Source organism: Eubalaena glacialis, chromosome 15, assembly GCF_028564815.1.
Source record: "Eubalaena glacialis isolate mEubGla1 chromosome 15, mEubGla1.1.hap2.+ XY, whole genome shotgun sequence".
Taxonomy (NCBI): Eukaryota; Metazoa; Chordata; class Mammalia; order Artiodactyla; family Balaenidae; genus Eubalaena; species Eubalaena glacialis.
In genome coordinates this window covers 52,320,904-52,345,257 of record NC_083730.1, presented here as the reverse complement: position 1 = coordinate 52,345,257, position 24,354 = coordinate 52,320,904, and positions in this window count along the sequence as shown.

Below are 24,354 nucleotides of genomic sequence, written 5' to 3'. Positions count from 1 at the left end.
AGTCCTTTACTTTCAACCTTTAAGGTAAATCTCTGTCTCTTTTAAGTTCAGATAGTGAGATTTTATTTGCTTTATCCATTCTGATCATATTAGTCTTTTTTTTTTGGCCACGCTGAGCACGGCACGCGGGATCTTATTTCCCCAACCAGGGATGGAACCCGCAGCTCCTGCAGTGGGAGCGCAGAGTCCCAACCCCTGGACCGCCAAGGAAGTCCCCATATTCGTCTTTAATTGGGGTATTTCTTCTTTTTCTGTTCTGTGTAATTACAGATATATCTGGATTTAAATGGATCGTCTTATTTGTTTTCTGTTTTTCCATCTGTTCTTTTTTTTTTCTATTTATGGTCTTCTTTTGCATCAATCATATAATTTAAAAAATTATTTCATTTCCATCATTAGCAGGAAGTTATACATTCTTTTTGTTATTATTTTTAGCAATTCCAAAATTCATTCTTGAATGATGAATGTCTAGCTTAAATTAATATGTTTAACTTATGGACAAGGTTTTATAATACTCTAACGCCATTTATCTGTTACCTACCTTTGTGCTAGTGTTGTTATGCACTTTGATTCTACATATATTTTAAGTTACAAAAGACATTATTACTATTGTTACAAAAAGACAATATTCATTTGGAGTTACTGAATACCTATCTTTTCTGGTTTTCTTTGTTCCTTCCTGCATGAACATGTTCTCATCTGGGATCATTTTTTTCTGCCTTAGTTTTTAAATTTTATTTTTTAAAAGTTTGTTCTGCTGGTTACAGTGTCTTTAAGTGTTTCTTGTTTGCTTAAAAATGCCTCTATTTAGCCTTTATTTCAAAAGCTGTTTTCTTTGTGTACACAATTCTAGGTTGGCAATACTTTTTCTTTTAGCATTTTAAAGACATCATTCCATTGTCTTTTTTTTCCCTTCATAGTTTGTGTTGAAAAGTCTGCCATAATTCTATTTTTGCTCCCCTAAAAGTCATGCACCAATTTTCTTTTTATGTTTGTAAGATATTCTTTTCTTATATTTGGTTTTTTAGCAATTTCACAAATATAATTTGATTTTGTGTTTATCTTGGCTGGAATTTGTAGTGTTTCTTCAATGTGTTAATATCTTTTGTTTGTTTTGGAAAATTCTCAGAGTATCTCTTCTGTTCCATTATCTCTCTCCTTTCAAGACTCCAACTACACTTATGAATGTTTTTTTCATCATGTTGCATATGTCTGTTAAGCTCTTCTGTGCTCTTTTTCTTTTTGTTTCTCTGAGGAAATCTCAATCTTAATATTTTCTACTGACCTATCTTCCAGTTCACTTATCCTCTCTTCCGCTATGTCTAATTTGTTCCTAAACCCATCTATTGACTTTTTAATTTCAATGTTGTATTAATGGGCTTTATGTTTTCTAATTAATTTTAAAATAAATTCCAGAACTCTTATCAAATTTTCCATCTTTTTTTCCTATTTTGATTATGTTATTTATAATTCTTTAAAATTCCATGTCCAATAATTCAAATATTCACCTTTGAACCTGTTTGTAAAGTCTGTTTTTTTGTTTTTTTTTTTAAACTGTTGGTTTTTGGTCATTTGGTCCTATATTCTGGCTTACTTGGTAAATTTGATCTAATGCCAAGCATTATGTATGGAAAATAGGTGCTATGGATGATATCTCTCTTTAGAGAGGATTTGATTTTCTTCTGACAGGCAGATCATCTTGATCCATTGGACTTAGGTTTCAGACTCAATGTGAGGGCTGGTGAGCTCTGTTCTATTTCAGGTTTGTGTTTATTCCTAGAACCTACCTCTTCAAGGATCTCAAGGATAAGCCTGGTGTTTTTATTAGGGATTCTTTCTTGGCAGACTATGAGCTTCAGTTTTTGTCTTCTTAGAACCAAGAGACTACTGAAATATCTGCTTAGATTTTTAGCTTTTCAGCAGCTGCATTCTGCTTGGTTTCTCAGCACTTTGCCTCACACATGTGTAGCTTAGGAGTTGGAAAATACCTCAAGGAAAAATTACACATATACTATTCACTCTACATTTCTGCAATTAGTTAGTTTTTCTCTCAGATCAAGTCCTAGCTGCCTTGGTAGCACTGTACACCAATTTTCAACTTCTCTATCAGTGAGACTGTTACAGACTCTTAGCTGCTGCTCTTTGCTCAGCATCTATGTTCCAAAAAGAAAATTAGCAAATGCCCTGAGGGGCACAAGTAGTAACTACTGTAGTGCTCATCTCTATGTGTTTTCCTTCTCTCCAGCATTTTGGTCTTTCAAGACTGAGGGGACACTTGGAGGGTATAATGGGACTCCCACAGCAGAGTCTGTGTAAAGTAGATGGCAAGAAAACCAGGGGAGGGTGGTGAGGATGGGAGTAGACAAAAGAAGAAGAAAAAATCTAGAATCATAGAAGTTGCAGCCAGGTGAATCCCAGCAAAGTAGTCTCAGGTAAATCCACAGAAATGCCCGCAAGAGACCAAGAATCAGCTTAATCATCTGCTTGGCCCAAAGAGCAAGATGCCATCTGCTATAGAATGAATGTTTCTGTTTCCCCAAATTCATATGTTGAAATTCTAACTCCCAAAGTGATATTTGGAGGTGGGGACTTTGGGAAGTAATTGGACATGAGGGTGGAGCCCTCATGGATGGGGTTAGTTCCTTTACAAGAAGAGACATGAGAGCTTACTCCTATTCTTTGCTCTCTGCCATGTGAGGAGAGAATGAGAAGATGGCCATCAGCAAATCAGGAAGAAAGCTCTCATCAGTCACTAGATTAGCCAGTACCTTTATCTTAGACTTTGCAGCCTCCAGAACTGTGTGAAATAGATTTCTGTTGTTTAAGCCACCAAATCTATGGTAATGTTTTAGCTGCCTGAGATGACTAAGACACCATGTTAGGGTAGCACTGGTTCAAGTAAGGGAATGGCTTTCTTATCCTCTCTTTTCTCCCCAGTTCCAACCGATTTGGACTATTAACAGCAAACAGATAATGTGCGTTAGATTATAGTAAGAAAGAAGAACCTTATCCTCTCTTCCACTAGGAGGCTGGCTTGCAGTATGTTCATGTCAAGAGTAAATAGTCCATTTTATCGGCATATAGTTGCTTGTAGTAATCTCTCATGATCCTTTGTATTTCTGCAGTGTCAGTTGTTACTTCTCCTTTTTCATTTCTAATTCTACAACCTGGAAGAAATGGACAAATTCTTAGAAAAGCAAAACCTTCCGAGACTGAACCAGGAAAAAATAGAAAATATAAACAGACCAGTCACAAGCACTGAAATTGAAACTGTGATTAAAAACCTTCCAACAAACACAAGCCCAGGACCAGATGGCTTCACAGGCAAATTCTATCAAACATTTAGAGAAGAGCTAACACCTATCCTTCTCAAACTCTTCCAAAATATAGCAGAGGGAGGAACACTCCCAAACTCATTCTACAAGGCCACCATCACCCTGATATGAAAACCAGACAAAGATGTCACAAAGAAAGAAAACTACAGACCAATATCACTGATGAACGTAGATGCAAAAATCCTCAACAAAATACTAGCAAACAGAATCCAACAACACATTAAAAGGATCATACACCATGATCAAATGGGGTTTATCCCAGAAATGCAAGGATTCTTCAATATACGCAAATTAATCAATGTGATACACCATATTAACAAATTGAAGAATAAAAACCATATGATCATCTCAATAGATGCAGAAAAAGCTTTCGATGAAATTCAACACCGATTTATGATAAAAACCCTCCAGAAAGTAGGCATAGAGGGAACTTACCTCAACATAATAAAGGCCATATATGGCAAACCCAGAGCCAACATCGTCCTCAATGGTGAAAAACTGAAACCATTTCCACTAAGATCGGGAAAAGACAAGGTTGCCCATTCTCACCACTATTATTCAACATTGTTTTGGAAGTTTTAGCCACAACAATTAGAGAAGAAAAAGAAATAAAAGGAATCCAAATCGGAAAAGAAGAAGTAAAGCTGTCACTGTTTGTAGATGACATGATACTATACATACATAATCCTAAGGATGCTACCAGAAAACTACAAGAGCTAATCAATGAATTTGGTAAAGTAGCAGGATACAAAATTAATGTACAGAAATCTCTTGCATTCCTATACACTAATGATGCAAAATCTGAAAGTGAAATTAAGGAAACACTCCCATTTACCATTGCAACAAAAAGAATAAAATACCTGGGAATAAACCTACCTAAGGAGACAAAAAACCTGTATGCAGAAAACTATAAGACACTGATGAAAGAAATTAAAGATGATACAAACAGATGGAGAGATATACCATGCATGTTCTTGGATTGGAAGAATCAACATTGTGAAAATGACTATACTACCCAAAGCAATCTACAGATTCAATGCAATCCCTATCAAACTACCACTGACATTTTTCACAGAACTAGAACAAAAAATTTCACAATTTGTGTGGAAACACAAAAGACCCCGAATAGCCAAAGCAATCTTAAGAAAGAAAAATGGAGCTGGAGGAATCAGGCTCCTGGACTTCAGACTATACTACAAAGCTACAGTAATCAAGACAGTATGGTACTGGCACAAAAACAGAAATATAGCTCAATGGAACAGGATAGAAAGCCCAGAGATAAACCCACACACATATGGTCACCTTATTTTTGATAAAGGAGGCAAGAATATACAATGGAGAAAAGACAGCCTCTTCAATAAGTGGTGCTGGGAAAACTGGACAGCTACATGTAAAAGAATGAAATTAGAACACTCCCTAACACCATACACAAAAATAAACTCAGAATGGATTAAAGACCTGAGTGTAAGGCCAGACACTATAAAACTCTTAGAGGAAAACATAGGCAGAACACTCTATGTCATAAATTGCAGCAAGATCCTTTTTGACCCACCTCCTAGAGAAATGGAAATAAAAACAAAAATAAACAAATGGGACCTAATGAAACTTAAAACCTTTTGCACAGCAAAGGAAACCATAAACAAGACCAAAAGACAACCCTCAGAATGGGAGAAAATATTTGCAAATGAAGCAACTGACAAAGGATTAATCTCCAGAATTTACAATCAGCTCATGCAGCTCAATGTCAAAAAAACAAACAACCCAATCCAAAAATGGGCAGAAGACCTAAACAGACATTTCTTCAAAGAAGATAGACAGATTGCCAACAAACACATGAAAGGATGCTCAACATCACTAAGCATTAGAGAAATGCAAATCAAAACTACAATGAGATATCACCTCACACTAGTCAGAATGGCCATCATCAAAAAATCTACAAACAATAAATGCTGGAGAGGGTGTGGAGAAAAGGAAACCCTCTTGCACTGTTGGTGGGAATGTAAATTGATACAGCCACTATGGAGAACAGTATGGAGGTTCCTTAAAAAACTAAAAATAGAACTACCATACGACCCAGCAATCCCACTACTGGGCATATACCCTGAGAAAACCATAATTCAAAAAGAGTCATGTACCAAAATGTTCATTGCAGCTCTATTTACAGTAGCCAGGACATGGAAGCAACCTAAGTGTCCATCGACAGGTGAATGGATAAAGAAGATGAGGCGCATATATACAATGGAATATTACTCAGCCATAAAAAGAAATGAAATTGAGTTATTTGTAGTGAGGTGGATGGACCTAGAGTCTGTCATACAGAGTGAAGTAAGTCAGAAAGAGAAAAACAAATACCGTATGCTAACACATATATATGGAATCTTAAAAAAAAAAAATGGTCATGAAGAACTTAGGGGCAGGACGGGAATAAAGACGCAGACCTACTAGAGAATGGACTTGAGGACACGGGGAGGGGGAAGGGTAAGCTGGGACAAAGTGGGAGAGTGGCATGTACATATATACACTACCAAATGTAAAACAGATGGGTAGTGAGAAGCAGCCGCATAGCACAGGGAGATCAGCTGGGTGCTTTGTGACCACCTAGAGGGGTGGGATAGGGAGGGTGGGAGGGAGGGAGACGCAAGAGGGAGAGATATGGAGATATATGTATATGTATAGCTGATTGTCTTTGTTATAAAGCAGAAACTAACACACCATTGTAAAGCAATTATACTCCAATAAAGATGTTAAAAAAAAAAGACCCCCCCAAAAAAAGACCCAATGCAGCCAAAAATAAATAAAATAAATAAATTTAAAAAGAAGAAGAAAAAAAAAAGAGTAAATAGTAATGTTGTGGAATTACCTACACTCTTCAGTTATTCACTAGGTTTTCCCAGCCCAGTTTCCGGTGGATAAACACCTGAATCACTGAAGCCTGGGTTCCAGTCAGCTCTACGCAGCAGCTGTATGGAAGCTCTTAGAATTCTGAAAGGCAGAATGGATCTGAAGGCTGAAAGCCCAGTCCCTGCTGAAGAGGATCCCCAAAGAGCAGAATTGAGCCCAGTGTGCTCACATCTTTCCTGAATCCTGGACTTGTCCATTCTGGGCTTATTAATTCTACCTCATTTCTAAGCATTAAAAAAAATAGGACACTGAAAAAAGGTGTTTGTGTTCCAGTGACAAATATAATCCATTTAGTTGTTAAACGGGAAATTCCAGAATCCTCCTATGGCCTTGCCTCCTATTTTGCAGGAAGAAGTTTTTCCCCAAAGACAGAGTTGACTGGAGCCTCACGTCCCCAGAGGGCCTCATTGGAAGTTGGTCTTTGGAAGTTCTAACATAAACATACTCCCACCCACCTGGCTCATGTACAAACCGTGAACAACTTGGCTTTTCTTCCCAGCAGAGCAGTTTTCTGTATGAGTCACTTACTTCTGTCTCTTTATTTTGGACTTTTTGCCTCAGGGGATCATGAGAATTCATCCAATAATGTACTGAGAATGCTTTCAGCACTCAGTAAACAATGAACAATAGAAAACCTTCTAAAAAGGCTGACTCCCCTCCTCAGTGTGCATGGACCTGGTACCCAGTTCGACGGAAAAGCAAGAACCTGGGCCAAGGTAACACACCGATGCGTAACACACAAAGGAATACGTCAGGAGATGAAGCTTTTGGGTTCACAGCAAGGGAGACAGGTCAGTTCAAGTCTGGAAAGCACAGCATGCCAATGCTAGGGAGTCTTGGAAAATCTTCCATGGGAGTGGTCATAATCTGTAGACCATTTCTATAGTTGTTGTAGGGGATCTTGCCTATTCTGAAAAGAGTGGGCACGCTGCAGAGAACCTTTGCCTGTGAAGAGAAGGTTCAGGAAATAGATACAAGAGGGCTCAGGGTGGCAGAATGGAACACACCCTTCCTGTAAGCATCCTTGGCTTGGTGCTTTATGTCTTCCAAAGGTTTGCCCTGATGGACTTGGAGTAATATCACAAACTATTTGGTTCTCTGCCTGTTTTCGGATCTTGGAGAAAGCACATGGGACCAGAAATATGTCCCTGCACAAGCCAAGTATAGTAAATGAGTTTTTATGCTTGTGGAATACTTTTAATATTGTGAAATGAGAAAGGCCTCTCCTCTGCCATCTTAATTTTCTGACTGTGTGAACCATTATTAGCATCTTGGAGCCCCTGGAAACATCTAGGGTCCCTACTGGTGCTTCCTTGAACATGGACTCACTAACATTTATCTGTCTAAAGTGAAAGGTATCCCTAATGATCCCAGCTGACATTTATTCAGTGCCTTTCACTCAGTGATCCCAAAGAGCTCCACAGGCTGATTTACGGGCTGTCCACGCAGTGGAAGTGAATTGTAATGACCACAGTGATGAAGATGGTGATGGATCGCCCAGGCTCTGACATTTGATATGTCGTGTTGTTTCTGGGGCGTTTCCAATTTCCTGAGCTTCCCGGTGATTAGAAGCATGAGGGCAAGAGAGGGCTCCGTCCATTTCATGCTGCATTTCTCAGTGGAGATGGCTCTCACTGGGGCCTGGGGAGGTCTTAATTCTCTGCCTCCCTCACACAAATTTCAGGAATCAGCAGAGAGCAGACATGATGAAATGCTGCAGCGGGACCAGTTTGCATCCCTCCTCTTACCCTGACCTCCTTTCTTGTAGTATCTTCAACCACCTGAAACTCTCTTGGGCTTTTCTGCTCCGTGGGGAAAAGGGAGGAGACAGAAGCCAGGATAAAGTCTGTTGGTTTAGGAGGTTTACGGTAACATAATCGGCACGGTGCTTTCCAGTTTTTTTAAGCCATGGAAACCCTCACTCCCCCATTTTTTTTTCAAACAAAATCCTATGGGGAATTAACATGTGAAACAGATAAAAGTGAGCTGTTCTCCATACCCTCACTGACCCCCACCCCATCACAGTGGCCCTTGAGACCTAGATTAAAAACCACTGGCTTCCTGGAGTGCTGGGTTGTGAGCTGTACACAGGAGATCTGAATTTCTTTCTAGGTTTCCCCACTGACTTTTGAGTAAACTATTGGAACATCTACGTGCTCCCTTTGTTTTAACTTTAAAATAGAGACTAAATACTCTTCATTAAATATTACAATTAAGGCTTTTAAAACTGAGGATGCAAGTGTACTAGAACTATAATAATGATGGGGATTATAAGGTTCCAGGCATAGTTCTAAATACTTGCCTATATAACCTCATGTAATCCTTATAACCTCCCTATGGGGCAGGTACTATTATTATCCCCACTTTAAGTTGGATAAACTGAAGCACAGAGAGGTTGTACACATTTCCCCAGGCGACTCAGTTTGTAAGTGGTATAGGCACAATTCAACACCTCGATCGATCTTAACCCCTGACTCCTGATTTTTAAACTTGGTTGCACGTTAGAATCACTTATGGATTTTTAAAAAATTCAGAAGCCCAGGCATCCAGTACCAATGTCTGTGGTGGGACATTACTGACAGTATTTTTAAAAACTCCTTTTAGGAGTTGAATTATGTCCTCCAAAAAAACATATGTTGGGGCTCTAATCACCTGTACCTCAGAATGTAACCTTATTTGGAAATAGGATCATTGCAGGATGTAATTACTTAATTAAAAATAAGGTCATACTGGAGTAGGGTGTGCTTTTAATCCAAATGACTGGTATCCTTATAAGAAGACAGCCGTGTGAGGACAGAGACACACAGGGAGGAGGCCATGTGATGCTGAAGGCAGAGACTGGAGTCAGGCAGCTGCAAGCCAAGGAATGTCAAAGATTGCCAGCGACCCACCAGAGGCTAGGAGGAGACCAGGACGGATTCTCCCCTACAGCTTTCAGAGGCAGTATGGCCCTGCCAACACCTTAATTTCGACTTCTAGCCTCCAGAGGCAATACATTTCTGTTGTATTGTATTTTGTAGGTCTTTGCTACGGCAGCCCTAGGAAATGAATACAGCTCCCTATGTGATTTCAATGTGCAGACGAGTTTGAGAACCTCTGCTCTAAACATTAATTCTCTTTCCTTAAGAATTTACTGTGTAAATGGGGGGAAAGAAAGCCCTATCAGATAGCCCAGGCTTACTTAGGGCTGGTGTAGGTTTGCCATCCTTTGCTAATACTGTCTGTGCTCCCTTCTAGGGCAGGGGCGGTGTTGATCAGGTCTATAAGATGGTTGGTGTGAGCAGAGATTTAGAGGGTCATTCTCAGTGTTCCTGCTCATGGAAGAATCTGTAGAGGGGGGTGTGCACCTGGGCGTAAAGTAAGATGTGCCCAGAGAAGAGCGTGGAGGATGGAAAGGAGCAAAATGAGTGCTCCCCCTAAAGACAGTACAGTAGAAAACCTGTGAAACCATCACAGGGGGAGAAAGAGCGCTCAGTAAGGCTACCTGCAATCAGAGATATGGCCACAGGTAAAATAGAGCCCTGAGAGAGGTGGCCGGGGTGTCTGGAAGAAGAGGATGTTGGAATGCCTCTCAGAGAAGGTGGTGTTTAAACCCGAGAAATGGGTTTTGACAGGTGGCTATGAGTGAAGGCTGTTCCAGGCACAAGGAGCACCTTAAAGGTGGGGAGGGGAGAGCAGGCAGAATGGGGGCCTGGTGAGTTGTAGGTGGACTTCACGCTTAGAGCAAACTGGAGAAGAAAGCTTGGGTAAAAGGAAAAAAGTCCAGGAAGGTAGGTTAAGGTGGTTTTCTGGAGGAATTTGAATATTGCACTAAGAAGTCCCCCAGGCTTCATTTTGTAAGCAATATGGAGTCAAGAGAGGCTTTTGATTAGGGAAGAAACACCATCATTAACTTAAATGATCTTGATAACATTTCAAAGGATCCTTCCTCTGTGACCGAAGCTGAGGAGTCTCATTGAATTTTCCCAATGACCTTATGAGAGAGGTACTAACATTACCCTAATTTAATATATTTAGGAACTGAAACTAATGGAATTTCAGTTACTGCCCAAGTCACATAGCTGGTCAGTGTAGGAACTGGATTTGAACCCTGGCTTTCTGATTCCAGAGTCTGTGGGCTTAACGAAATTATGACTGAGGAGTCCCAACATTGGTGTTGAGGAAAACTAGCCCCAACTGGAGGGATGAGGCAGGTGGACAGTGGAAGGCAGGAGGGAGAGAATGCGGACAGAAAGGGCAGCGTGGAAGTGACTTCAGAATGGTATGAAATATCTCAAAGGAAGACCAAAATGATTTATCAATGGGTTGTGTATTGTGGGAGATACCACCCCACTCCAGGATAACTGAGTAACGAGGAGAGCTAAAGAATGCAGGAGGAGGAGTGGGTCGGGTGGTAGAAGAGATGAGGTTTCTTTAGATGTTTCGAAATGAAGTACAGTACTTACATAATATTTATGTCAGAGATACTCAGGAAGTACATGGAAACGTGATTTGAGGTCTTTACCCTACAGGAGAGATGGATCACTGGACCTAATGCTGAGAATTTAGAGACTAAATACTGCAGAGACAGTGTAAGTGTGGTGTTGAAGCCCACAGGCTCTGGGGCTCAACGGTTTGAAATTCCTAACCAACCGTTTGTTAGCTGTGTGTTCTTGGACAAGCCTCAGTTTCTTCCTCTGCAAAAGGGGGATAATAGTAGGACCTATTTCATAGTCTTCATGCAGAGGATTAAATGAGATAAGACAGGTGGAGCTCTTGGCAGAAAGCAAAGGTTTAAGAAACAGGCATGGCCTTACATTTGCCTCTGCTTCCTGTCACCCAGAAAGCCTTCCCTTGACTACACACCTCCCTCTTCATCTCTTTTCCCACCTGAGACTTTTCTATGTCCATATCAGGACTTCGTTCTACTTGTTCAACCTTCAACTTAGCAGCTGCCTTTTTCTTAAAGATCAATCTCTCCACTAGCCCAGGAATATTTTGTAGTTTTTCCTCTTCTTACTCCTGGACTCAGTGTGGACATGATTTTCTTCTGGTGTAGCCACCTTACCTTACGGTGTTCTGTGCCTCAAACCAAGGAGGGGACCAGGCAGCCCATGTTGCTCAGCCCCACTGGTTATCTCTGACGGTACAGCTGGTTTATTGGCTCTCCGGTTACCTCTGAGAAATCTTCAGGCACTGATTTGGGGATTGTCTTTGTATGCTGCATGTGCAGTGCCTGGTACATGACAGGGGCTCAATGCATAAATCCGAGGAGAGCTGCTCTCTTAGGCAGGCGTGAGCTAAATCAAAAAATAATAACAAAAGCCCATGGTTGGTTTTCTGGTCTTTTAGTTCTAGAAAGAGGTGTCTGTAACAGAGGAGAGAAGCGTGGAGGAAGTGATTCATCGTCACCATTTCAATTTCTTGGTGCTCAGAAAAAGGAGCTGTATTTGTGGAGAAAATAAAGGATATGCTGTGTGGGTGAAGGTCGTCTGTTGCTGGTGATTTGGGGAGACTGAAGATAGAAATCAGTTTGAAAGAATGATTTTTGTGGATCAGTGCAATAGCCTCAAAACTTATGTCCTTCCATGGTTGTTCTTCCTTCCCGTCTATCCTAAATATTGACTTGATGTCTCTTCTTGTATTCAAAATAGATAACCAACAAGGACCCACTGTATAGCACAGGGAACTCTGCTCAATGTTACGTAGCAGCCTGGATGGGAGGGGAGTTCGGGGGAGATACATGTGTATGTATGGCTGAGTTGCTTTGCTGTGCACTTGAAACTATCACAACATTGTTCATCGGCTATACTCAATATAAAATAAAAATTAAAAAAAACACACACACACACTTTTATCAAGTCACCCTCCAGCTAGAAATTCCTTTAATGACTTCTCTTTTCCTTAAGAAGTGAGTCTCAAAACTTTATGGGTACAATCAAAATCCTCTCCCCTCAGCCTCATTCTATCTCTCCAACCTGCCCTTTCTCACACCACTTCCATCCCAGTGAGTCAGAGCTTTTTAATGCTCCTCATTTCCACCTCCATGTATGGCCTTTGTCCTTTCGCTGCACAAAACTGTCCCCTGAGTCAGAGTGCATTTGCTAAGCAGTCAACAGTCCTTAACTCTTTAGTGCACTTTGACCCCCGGAACAGCGTTACCCACCTACCCTGCCAGCCCCCTTTACTTTCCTAGGACCCACAACTTACCTTCCTCTACTCTACCTGCATACTCAAGTTAAAACTTAGATTATTTACAAAAGATTAACAATCAAGTTGGTTAAATACATGTAATTGAAAGGAGAGTGTGTTCTGCAATGTTAAATTTGTAGAGGTCTCAGAGTGAGGACTGAAGCCTTTGAGTTTTATTTTTAAATAGCATCTGGCCCAGAACAGAATAGCCTCTTTGAGAGCTCCAGCTTTCTCCAGCCTTCTACCTGGCAAGGTAAAGGGCTTTAGAGAGGAGAAGGTATCAAGAATATCCGAATAACCCAAGAGTATGAGTAGACTTCCTTAAACATGTAACTTGCTAACAGTGAGGGGCTTGGGAGAATCTGATCCAGTAATTATCTGTGGTCTGACTGCCTATCTGAGTCACTCTATCCACCTTCCAACGGGAATTTACCAGAGATCCTGATTGAGTTGACTCATATAAACTATAGTGAATTTCTTTTTAGGCTCAGTGCTCCCTGGAATTAATCAGACTTTGGGTTTGTCTACTGTAATCAGTTTGATAGTTGCTTTCTGCTCAAGGATGGCTCCTTGCCTTCGTTAAATCAGTTACAAGAACAAACCAAGTCTTTCAGGCATCAGAGCCTTTGCTCCTGCTATTCCTTTGGCCTAGAATGTTGTTCCACTGGCTCTATAAACTGTTTATTTCTTCTTGCGTCTTAGATCTTAGCTGAACTATCAATCTTTAGGGGGTTTTCTCAGACTCTCCTATCAAGCATTGGTATCTGTTATTTTCCACCTCTTCCTATTTATTTCTTTAAGAGTACTTACAACCTGCAAATGTTTAATTTACTTTTTTATGCGTGACAAGAATCTCGTCACTCTTGTTTACCATTGCAATCCCAGTGCCCTGTGTAATGAGAGTACGTAGAATGCTTTCATAACATATTTGGATGAATGAATTATTATTATCTGCATTTCACAAGTGAAGGTGACAGAAAGCAGGTGATGTGCTCAGCGTCCAAGGAGAGTGAGTGAGTGGCAGGGATTGAGCCTCTGACCACATCTTCTGACCCTGCAGTTTGTGCTTTGATTCTACATATCACAGGTGTTCATGTTGCCACCCAATAGACAGCAAAAGGTAATTTCCTTGGGATCCATTTTCCACCAGAATCCCGTGAACTCTTTCCTTTCCCCTCCCCACTAAAACCGAGTGGCTTTGCACCACCAGCAGCCCAGCTAGTTTACTCATTTTTCATTCTATAAAACGTTACTAAACTGCAGCACACAGATAAGTACTAGAAAAATTGCCAGGTTATTTTCCTAACATAAAATTAGCCAATTTGCCTGTGTACGGATTGTAAAGGATGCAAAGCAACCCATTCAAGTGATTAACCTCTTAGTTAATAAAAGCAACAATTTCATGTGTATAAATAATATAATAAAAGGAACATTCATATCAAAGTTATGTAGCCCTCCCCTTTCTCGGCTCATCTCCTTAATTGGTAAATAATTCATCAAACTTTGAGATGAATTGTACTCCCACCCACATTTCTTCATCCAATTATTGTGAAATAGGAAAGCAGCCTCCTTCTTTCTCCCTTTGGAAGGCAGAGATAATGAAATCGTTCAGGGCTTCCCTGAGCCTGCACTTGGCCAGATAGAGAACCCGGCTGGCACAGGCCTAGCTGGTAACTGAGCATTGCTTCTCCAGGATCCGGAGAATTGGGCTTGTCCTTTTAGTTTGTCCTCTTTCTCCCTGAAGGTCATGTATCTGTCTTTCCACTCAAGCATCCACAAATATTACCTGTTGTGAAGGTGACTTTCAATGGGAGGAACAGGCTGGGTGGAGCGGTCAGCTGCCCAAAGATTTTAATATGACTTTTGCATCAAATGAGTTGCATGGGTCCATTTTTACAATGCTGATGAGCCACAATTCTTAGACATGGAAGTGTCCTTTTATGTTGTAAATTATGTAAGATTATTGCTGCAAGTTTCTTGTGGGAGCTATAATTTTTTCCCCTTTGGACTTCTTCATGTGTGGAAAAAAAACCCTACATTAGATATAAATTAATATACTTTTGGGCTGATGACCTTTGGTTTTTTGCCTTTTACCTTTAAATTGAGGTAGAGTAATGCCCAACATAGTGTAATTTGCCTTTGTAAAACTCTTATATGTATGTCACCATAATTCCCAAGGATGGTCTTGCTAATAAATCCCATGAAAAATTCTCTTTTTAGATCGTTTTGGTTCCTCTCATGAGTTCTGTTTAGAATTTTATCATTATCCGTACTCAACAGCTTTTAACTTTGTTGGAGGTAGAGCACAGAGGTTGTATACTGAACTTACAGTAGCAGTGTTTATACCTGGGGTTTCTTTATTTTCCCTGCAATGCATTAGAATTTTATGGAAAAAGATAAAACTGTTACTGCCTCCTTTTTGAATAGCCTCTTCAGCTTGAAGTTTATGGCTGCCGAAAAATCATCTTAATTTGCAAATTGCACAAGCAGTGTTCTCTGGGTCTTGGTACTATAGTCAAGCAAAGAGAGAAATGGAAATGTCAGCAGCAGCATTTATGACTGACTCGGTGGGGAAACTTTTCCTTCTGAGTCCAGATGGAGCATGTTGCCCAAGTGCGCTGCTGAAGTGTGGCTGAGACTCGACCCTGAGCTTCCATTCTTCTCCATTGCATCTACGGTCAATTGAAACCATCAGCTTTACCTTTTGTACTGTTTGCACTTGTGGCAAAGCCTTTCTGTTTAAAAACCAGAGATTGACGACTAGACCATTTGATTCCTTCCTAAAAATTTCCCCTTCTCTTTTCAAATACATAAGCTATTCTTCACTGTTGCTTGAGAAACACTGTTGTGAAATTCTGCTTATTCCTACTACTTATGGCTGCTCTACAGAGACAATGACATTTCTGTAGAAATGAACAATAGGAAAAAAACCATGCTGGAATTGGATTGACTGGACTTGCTGAAGCAAAAATGTCTTAATCTTAATTAACCAGCTTTTGACATCTGGATGTGAGGATTGCTGGCTCTGTCACATGAGTACTTTATAATCAGTGTCCTCTGGGTGGCTATCCTAGAATTTTTCTCTATAGAGTAAATTCTTTCTATCAAACACTGCACCGCAATATCCCAAACCACAGCAGGGAAACTTTGATCAAGGTCAGGACAAATGGACTTGGAGGAGTTCCTAGCTGAGAAAGGCAGCTATTCTCTATGACTGCCTGGAGAACTGCTTTTCTTTATCTGGGAAGGCTGTACTCTTCAGAGCAAGGTGCAGATCTGGGAGTGGTCTGCCCATGGCACACTGAGCAGGAAGGGATGCCTGTCTAGCCAGCTTGATCAGCAGGCAGCTTTCATCTCCTTGGGTCCAACTGTGGATCATTGTTTAGAATCCTAACCTGATGGCAGTGCTCACCCAACGATTGGAGAAGAAACACTCTTCCTTGAACTGGGCTTTGGCTAAACAAGATCATGAAACAGGCAACACTGGTAACATATATATTGGTGTCCCTCTCCCTGACCCCCAATCTCCTTCCTCCTGTCAGTTCTGTTTCTCTGGGTTCCTTTCCCTCCTTTTACCTCACCTTCAAAATCTAGTTATCCATTATCTTAGCCCTTAAAAGTCCTGATTTCTGCCACCATGATCCTAGAAGGGGAACGAATGGGGAGATAATATTTACTGAGTACCTATGATGATCAGCCATCCTTTAAGAAGGTGTACATATGTTATCGCATTGGATCACAGCTGTGCATGTGAGTTATTTCCATTTTACAGATGAGAACACTGAGGTTCCTAGAGACCAAGTGACTTTCCTAAGGGTACATAGCAAACAAGGAGTAAAGCCAGAGTTGGAATTTAGAAGTGTCTGACTTCAACAAGGGCCATGCTCAACTAACCCTTCATAATGTAATCACTGCAAGGTTACATGCTTTCTTAAATCAGTTAAAATTCTCTTATTCACATATAATCCTTTGGAGTCAAGTCTTCAGTCTGAGACAGGTTTATAGGGAGGATCTTTATGATCAGATCGAGTTCACACTCATAAGGGTGTCCCTCAAGGACTGCCACATGGTGGACTGTTTTTCCTTGTAGATCCAGTTTTGACTGGGACCAGATCATGACCGAGAAAATGTGGTTGATTTCATAGTCCCAGAATCTGGTTTCATTAGGTGACATTTGCGTGTCCACTGTTCCAGACCTGACCTGCTTTTTGTGACTCTGACGCTCTCTGTGGATTAGCACATTTGACTTTCTAAACCTGGCCCTATTCATCAGCCCCAGAATGACCTGGGTTGTCCTATTCCGACACAGCCAGTGTCCTCACCAGTGGTTTCACCTCTTGATTTCATTATGTGTGTGTGATGATTTGTTTATACTCCTGTTTCCATTGTCTCACTGGTAAAATCTTCTAAAACTCAGCCCAGTCTTTTTTCTAGTTTATTATTCCTTTTTCAGCCCATTCCTTTTGTGCTATTGACTGCATCTTCCTTCCTGTATTTTGCAATATTGACATGCGCTAACTTTTATTTCTTACACCTGATTATTGAGTGGGACTTTTTTTGTGGCCTCAGAACTACAACCCAAACCCGAGGACAAATCACCATTAATTATCCCCATCTTCTACAGGGATCTGTGTTAGTATACCAGGGCTGCCATAGCAAAATATCACAGTCTCAGTAGCTTGAACAACAGACATTTATTTTCTCACAATTCTGGAGGCTAGAAGCCCAAAGATCAAGGTGTTGGCAGGGTTGGTTTCTTCTGAGGCTTCTCTACTTGGCATGTAAATGGCTGTCTTCTCCCTGTGACCTCATGTACATAACTAATGTCTTCTCTTTGTACATATCTGTGTCCTAATCTCTTTTTCTTACAAGACACCAGTAAGATTGGATTAGAGTCCACCCTGATGACCTCATTTAACCTTAATTACCTCTTCAACGACCCTAAATCCGAATACAGTCACACTCTGAGGTACTAGGTATTAGGACTTCAATATTTAATTTAAGGGGTCACACAATTCAGCCCATAACAGGATCTAATGACAGTCATGTCCAGATAGCTCCTGAGAGCTTCTCAAAAGGTGGCCATCCCTTCTCTGCTACCTTCCCAATTACCCCACCCCAAAATCTGTATGAGAAAATCACTGGGTGAATGAGTGAGGGGTCTAGGGAGGTGGTCAACTGGAGAGCAATATTTGTGGTCAAGAGGTTTTCTCTTCCTTTCCCATGGTTAGGAGGAGAATGGGATGCTTACCTCCTCTTCCTCCAAGACACATAAGGGAAGTGCCAAGAGAATCACTTGCAAGGATTGGATGTGCCTGGAAGAACAGGTAACGGTAACTGTCATCCAAGCCTCTTGCTGGGTACTTACAGAGTCTGCCCTGGTGCTTCCCAGTGGAGGTTAGGCAAGCATGGTTAGAACGTTCTTGAAAGAGTCTGCTGTTTCTCCTGAGTTTTGGAGGCACCCATGACTCCAGTGACCAGTGCCTATTTTGGTCTCTCTTTAATCTCCAAAGGTAAGAAGCTTGATGGGATAAATTGCAGGAAGAGACTATGGGAAGAAGATGGGGGGCATCAACCAAGGGCCAATTCCCTGAGGATCTTAGAGGGCATAGAAAATCCTCACTGGTCTTGACTCCAAGTGAAGAACCATGGGGATTAAAAAGGAGGCATGAACCATAGGGTATTCAGGGGACTAACAAGAGTTACTCCTCCCGCCTGCCCAGAGAGGGCTTGGGGGGCACTGAACAGTGGCAGGGGCCAAAGAAAGGGGTGACTGTCCCCTCTCTAAAGAGGTCCTTAGTACACTGGAGGCTGTTCCAAGAAAAACCATGAACACCATTGATACATCAGGATGCACTGCACAGAAGATGAAATCAGACCAAGCCAGAGGAAGACTATCCCAGAAGTCAGCCCATTGTATCAGACAATATCTGCCATCTCTTCTATCCTGTTCCCCGCTTCAGTACACTGGAGGGGTTAAATGTCCAGAAGAAAGACAAGTTTGACGGATCCCAGAGAAGACTATGCCCCCCAATCCAACTCTAAGTTTGGGGAAGAAGAGATTTGAGAAGATTATGTAACTTTTCCCTTGGGCTGAAGCCAAGCTGCCTCAGAGTAACTAGAAAAGTTAAATATTAAATTGGAGAAGACATTACAATGTTGGAATATACTGGGGTGAGTATTTGATAACTGAAAATGCCTGGAAAGCTGTGGATTTTGCTGGGATTTGGGGGTCTGGAAATGGAGATTTGACAAGGTAAAGGCAGCCATTGGAGAACACAAAGCTATTGTATCTAAATACTGTTCAGACTGTTCAATCATAAATTGTATTTGATTGCTATTGAAAAGCCATAGTGAGTGCTACTGCTTGACAAGGATATCTCCGTTGGTTGTTGGTTAGATTTTAGGTGCGATGAGATTAAAATAGAAAATTGGGATGCCACACATTTACTTGTGCTTCAGAGTGGATTGATCTGATGTGAAGCAATCACAATTTTAGTTGTAAGAGATTAGATTGAAAAACTAGAGATTAGATTGAAATAGATTAGACTGAAAAACTAATTGCCTTATTTTAATTTGCCTTTTTTTAGACAATGTAGTAGAATGGAATGTGTTAGGGTTCAGAGGATCTGGGTTCTACTGTTGGCTCCATCCATAATCATCTATATCAAAGCCGTCACGTCATTGGAACTTATGGCATCTTGATTATTACAATTCAGTAAGCATTTACCAAGTCTCTTATGAAGATAGTGGGCTTTACAGTTAGACTGTGTAGGTTAGAATCCATGCTCTACCACTTACTGGCTGTGTGATCTTGTTCAAGTTACTTTTCTGAGACACTGCTTTCTTATCTTTAAATGGCGATATGACAATTAAACTGAGACGGAGAATCAATAGATTTTCTTCTGTAAAATGAAGCATTTGAACTATGTGATCTTTAAAAATTCTTCATTTCTAAAAGTCTATTCTGTATAAAACTGCAGGGAAGGAAATGTATTTAAGCAGAATCATGTGGCTTCAGATTGTAAAAAAGAATTTCCTGGTTAGAAACCAGATGTGATACTCGAAGAGGTTCTGGATTTAGTCTCCTAATTAAATAAAGTAGTGACTTGTCTGGTTGGAATGGTTTTGCTATGATTTCGCTGAAAGTTAAAGAGATGGAGTAAGTCAGTAGGTTTCAAACAAGTCCAAGAATGGAGAGCATTAGATTCAACTGGGGAAGTTTTTATAGTGTCATTCAAATCTCTATCCTTACTGATTTCTTGTCTACTTTTTTGGGGTGAATTACTGAGTGCTAAAATCTTCAGCTTTAATTGTAGATCTATTTCTTTCTTATTTCTGACAATTTTTGCCTCAAGTATTTTGGAGCTCTGTTATTTGGTGCATACACATGTAGGCTTTTTTTCTTGAAAAAAAAAATTGACCTTGCTATCATTATGAAATGTCCTTCTTCATCTCTGTTTTGTCTTGAGCTATACTTTGTCTGATACCTATATGGCCATTCCAGCTTTCTTATGATTAGTGTTTGTATAATGTATGGTTTTTATTCTTTTACTTTTAACTAATATGTGTCTTTTTTAAAAATTTACCTCTTTTAAACAGTATGTGTTTGTGTCTTTCTTTTCATCTAGTCTGTTCATCTCTGCCTTTCAATTGCAGTGTTTAGTCCATTTAGATATACTGTGATTATTAATGTGGTTAGATTTCAATTTACCATCTTGTTATTTGTTTTCTATTTGTCCCATATGTTCTTTGCAATCTTTTCTCTCCTTTTCTGCATTCTCTTGGATTAATTATATTATTATATATTATGTCCACCATTGGCTTATAGCTCTATCTCTTTGTTTTATTTTTTTAAAGTGGTTGTTCTAGATTACAATATGTATTCCTAATTTATCAGAGCCTACCTTGAATTCCTATTTTACCATTTATCACATATAAGGACCTTACAATGGTATATTTCCATTTGCCTTATTATAGTATACTTTCTCTCATGTACGTTATAAATTCTGAAATACATTTTTAATATTTTTGCTTTAAAAAATCAACCACTAGCGAAAAAAAAAAACAAGAAAAATTCTTTTGTTTCCCAGCATATTTGCTATTTCTAGCACTTTTCATTTTTTTGATGTAGGATTGAGTTCCGGTATCATTTCTCTTCATCCTGAAGAACTTCCTTTAAAATTTTTTATAGAGCAGGTCTCCCCTTGATGAATTCTCTCAGCTTATGTTTATCTAAAAATGTCTTTTTCTTTCATTTTGAAGGGTACTTTTAGTTAGATATAGAATTCTAGGTTGATAGCAATTTTTCTTTCAGCATTTAAATGATGTCATTCCACTGTCTTCTGCTTTGCATTATTTCTAAAGAGAAATCACCTTTTGTTCTTATCACTGTTGCCCTGAATGTAATGTGTCTTTTTACTCTGGCTGCTTTTAGATTTTATTATATTTGGCATTCAGTAATGTTACTATATTATACCCACATAGAGTTTTGTTTTTTTTTTTAATATTTATCCTACTTGGGGTTTGTTGAGGCTTCTTCTATCTGTGAATTGATGTCTAATTTGGAATATATTTGGTTATTATTTCTTGAACTATATTTTTTCTGGTCTAATGTATCCCCAATTTGCCTCAATCTCTTTCTCCTTTTATTCTCTCCTTTTATTAACTTACACATATGTTAGCCTATTTGATTTTGTTTATTAGGTCCTTGAGAATCTGTTCATTTTTTTCCCTAGTCTTTTTCTTTTAGTATTTCAGCTTGGATAGTTTCTATTTGCCTGTTTTAAGTACATTGATCTCTTTTGCAGTCTCTAGTGCATTCTCAAACTTACCTACTGAATGTTTTAGTTCAGACATTGTACTAATTCTAGAATCTTCATTTGGTTCTTTTAAAATAGTTTGCATTTATCTCCTGAGAGTCCCTTTCTGTTTTCTCATATGTCTATCTTTTCCATTAAATTATTGAACGTACCTACAGTAGCTGTTTTAAAGTAATTCTCTGCTAATTCCAATAAGTATGGCATTATCTCCGGGTCCATTTATACTGTTTTTGGGTGTCTAATAATAATTTTTATTATGTGTTAGACATTGTGGATATTACAGTATTGAAAGTATGGATTTTTAAATTACCCTTCTAAAAGAAAGAATTTTGGACTAGCAGACAGCTAATTTAATGGCAAATCAGGTTGATCCTACTATGGCTTGACTTCAGGCTTTGTTATAGAAGTCTAGAGCAACCCTGCTACTAAGACTTGAACTTCTAGGGTCTTAACTGAATGCCTGGAGAGTTTCAAAGAGTTATTTCCCCTCTGGTTGGTCAGAACTTTAACATCTTCCAGTCCTTTGCATCTTGAGAATGTCGATTTTATCCACTACTTCTCCGTAGTTATTCTCTGCTAGATCTCACAGAATCTTAACCCTGTCAGTGCGCAGATTAATATTTGGCCAAAGATGTAAGGGAACCCCTATGTAGATTTCTGCGTGTCCTTCTCTGTGCATTTACTTCCTCTCTGGTGTTCACCCCACAAATTTCAGCTGCCTTTACAACATCAAACTCTAATTGAACTTAGAAATAAAAGATATTCTAAATAAATGTCAATATAGCAATTAAAACAAAATGAATTATATTTCTATAGTTATAAAAATTCAGTTGTTATTTCTGTCCCTTTAATAGTAGTTTCCCTGAAGTCTGCAAGATGGCAGTGTTCTTTTCTGGGAAAATAATTATTTTGGAGATGAACTCTAATAATAACTACAATATAAATTTTAGTATATGTGTTAACTGCTTTACATGGATTATCTCACTTAATTTCATGGCACTTCTCCCAGTTAGACCTGTGATTGGGCTTCATTTTCCTGTGCTGGTTTTATAAGTTTAATAAATTTAATAAGTCACTTTTAATAAGTGGCCCCAAGCAGAATGCTAAGGTGAACGTGGAGCTCACCTTTTGTTTTTCCCATTCTCTGTATGTTATAAAATATCTGAAAATTTGTCCAGTTTTATAATTGATTATAGTGCGTAGGTAAGTCTGATACTTGTTATATCAGCCTTGCTGGACTCCTAAGGAGCTTTTAAAATATGTAGATTCGAATACCCTACCAAAACCTACTGATTCAGAATCTACGAGGTGATCTTAGAAAGCACTTGTCTTTTTTTTTTTTAATTTATTTATTTTATTTATTTATTTTTGGCTGTGTTGGGTCTTCGTTGCTGCACACGGGCTTTCTCTAGTTGCGGCAAGCAGGGGCTACTCTTCGTTGTGGTGCGCCAGCTTCTTATTGTGGTGACTTCTCTTGTTGTGGAGCACCGGCTCTAGGCTTGCGGGCTTCAGCAGTTGTGGCACGTGGGCTCAGTAGTTGTGGCTCGTGGGCTCTAGAGCGCAGGCTCAGTAGTTGCGGTGCATGGGCTTAGTTGCTCTGCGGCATGTGGGATCTTTCCAGACCAGGGATCGAACCCGTGTCCCCTGCATTGGCAGGCAGCTTCTTAACCACTGCGCCACCAGGGAAGCCCCAGAAAGCACTTGTCTTTATTCTGATGTTCACTCAGGATTTGGACCCACCAATGCATATGACCTTCCCCAGTAATATCAAGCCCTGATTATGCTGACCTTTGAGCATTCTGAAAAGCCTCTTTTAAAAGTCTCAACTGATATATCTTCACCACTTCCCTCTGGGCCTCCCATCATGAAGGATTTCTCAGTTTCCAGACTTTTCAATCCTAGGATTTCCTTACTTCTAATTGTTTGTCCTCCAGAATTAAAGTAAACAGTTCTTTATATTCTTAGTGTTTACACCTTCAAAATTTACTAGACACTTACTATATCCCCTGCCAGTCATCATTTAACCAGGCTATACATATTTAAGTATTTTAATGTAAATCAACCTCTTGAACTCCCCAGTTGTGCTGGTTGCAACATCTTGTCCTCTCTCTGGGTAGGAGTGAAGAAGGCCAGAACAAGACATCTTTCTTTTAGTCATGTTTTCCTGAGGAACAGGACTTATGTCCCATCTTCTGCAGTCTTCGCCATATGATCTGGAATTTTCATTCTATAAACTTGCAGACTTTTATTACTCATTGATTCCATTTTAATTGTATTGTAAATAATTTTCAAATTCTTAAGCTCCCTTCTTTCACTGAATAAAAGTATTTAAGGTTTTATTTTTAATTTAAAAATTTAAAATACTCGCACATTCCTCAAGTGGAATGAATCCATTAAAAATCCTGTGTGTGTAATTAAACAATCTTAGTGTCCCTAGATTTCTCTGTCATTTCTGGCACCTGGCATGCCTTCCTTGGAGGTTTTCAATTGTGGACTGTAATACTTTCAGAATAATGAGAATTTAGATCCCACAAATCACCCAAAGCCAAAATCAGTTTCTTTGGCCAGTAAAGCATGCTCAGTTAGATGATGGCTTTCAGAGGGGCTGACAAAAGACCTTAGATAATGCACTGAGTATGGTACTGTTTAAGGCCATCACAGTGCTCTGTAATTATTGTGGCAGGCTCCTTCCTGTCTAGAATCTCTCCCCGAACAGTAGGTAGTGTGTCTTGGGGTTGACAGGTGGCTAGATTCCCCTCTGTGTTAGTGAGGATGTTAGACGTTGCCAGGAGAATTTAAAGCAACATAGGCAGTGTCTTAGCACTTGAATTGTTCTGATTTTCCCCTTAGCTCTGCGCAATACGCACTTCTTAGGCACATGCGAAAGAAAAGCCTCTTTTCCCCTTTTTCCTGAACTCTTCTCCTTACCAAGGCACTGGCTGCCCCGCAGTGGCTGTCCCACAGTGGGTGGGGGGAGCCACACTTACCTGTATCCCCAACAGCCCTGTGCCCATGTTTTATGCAAAGATGTGAGCAGCTGGCCACCAAGCCCCTGAGGGTCTCGGGCTTTTGTGTTCCAAGTCCTCTTCTCTGCTTTCTTTTCCCTCCCCTCCTGGCTTCTAGGC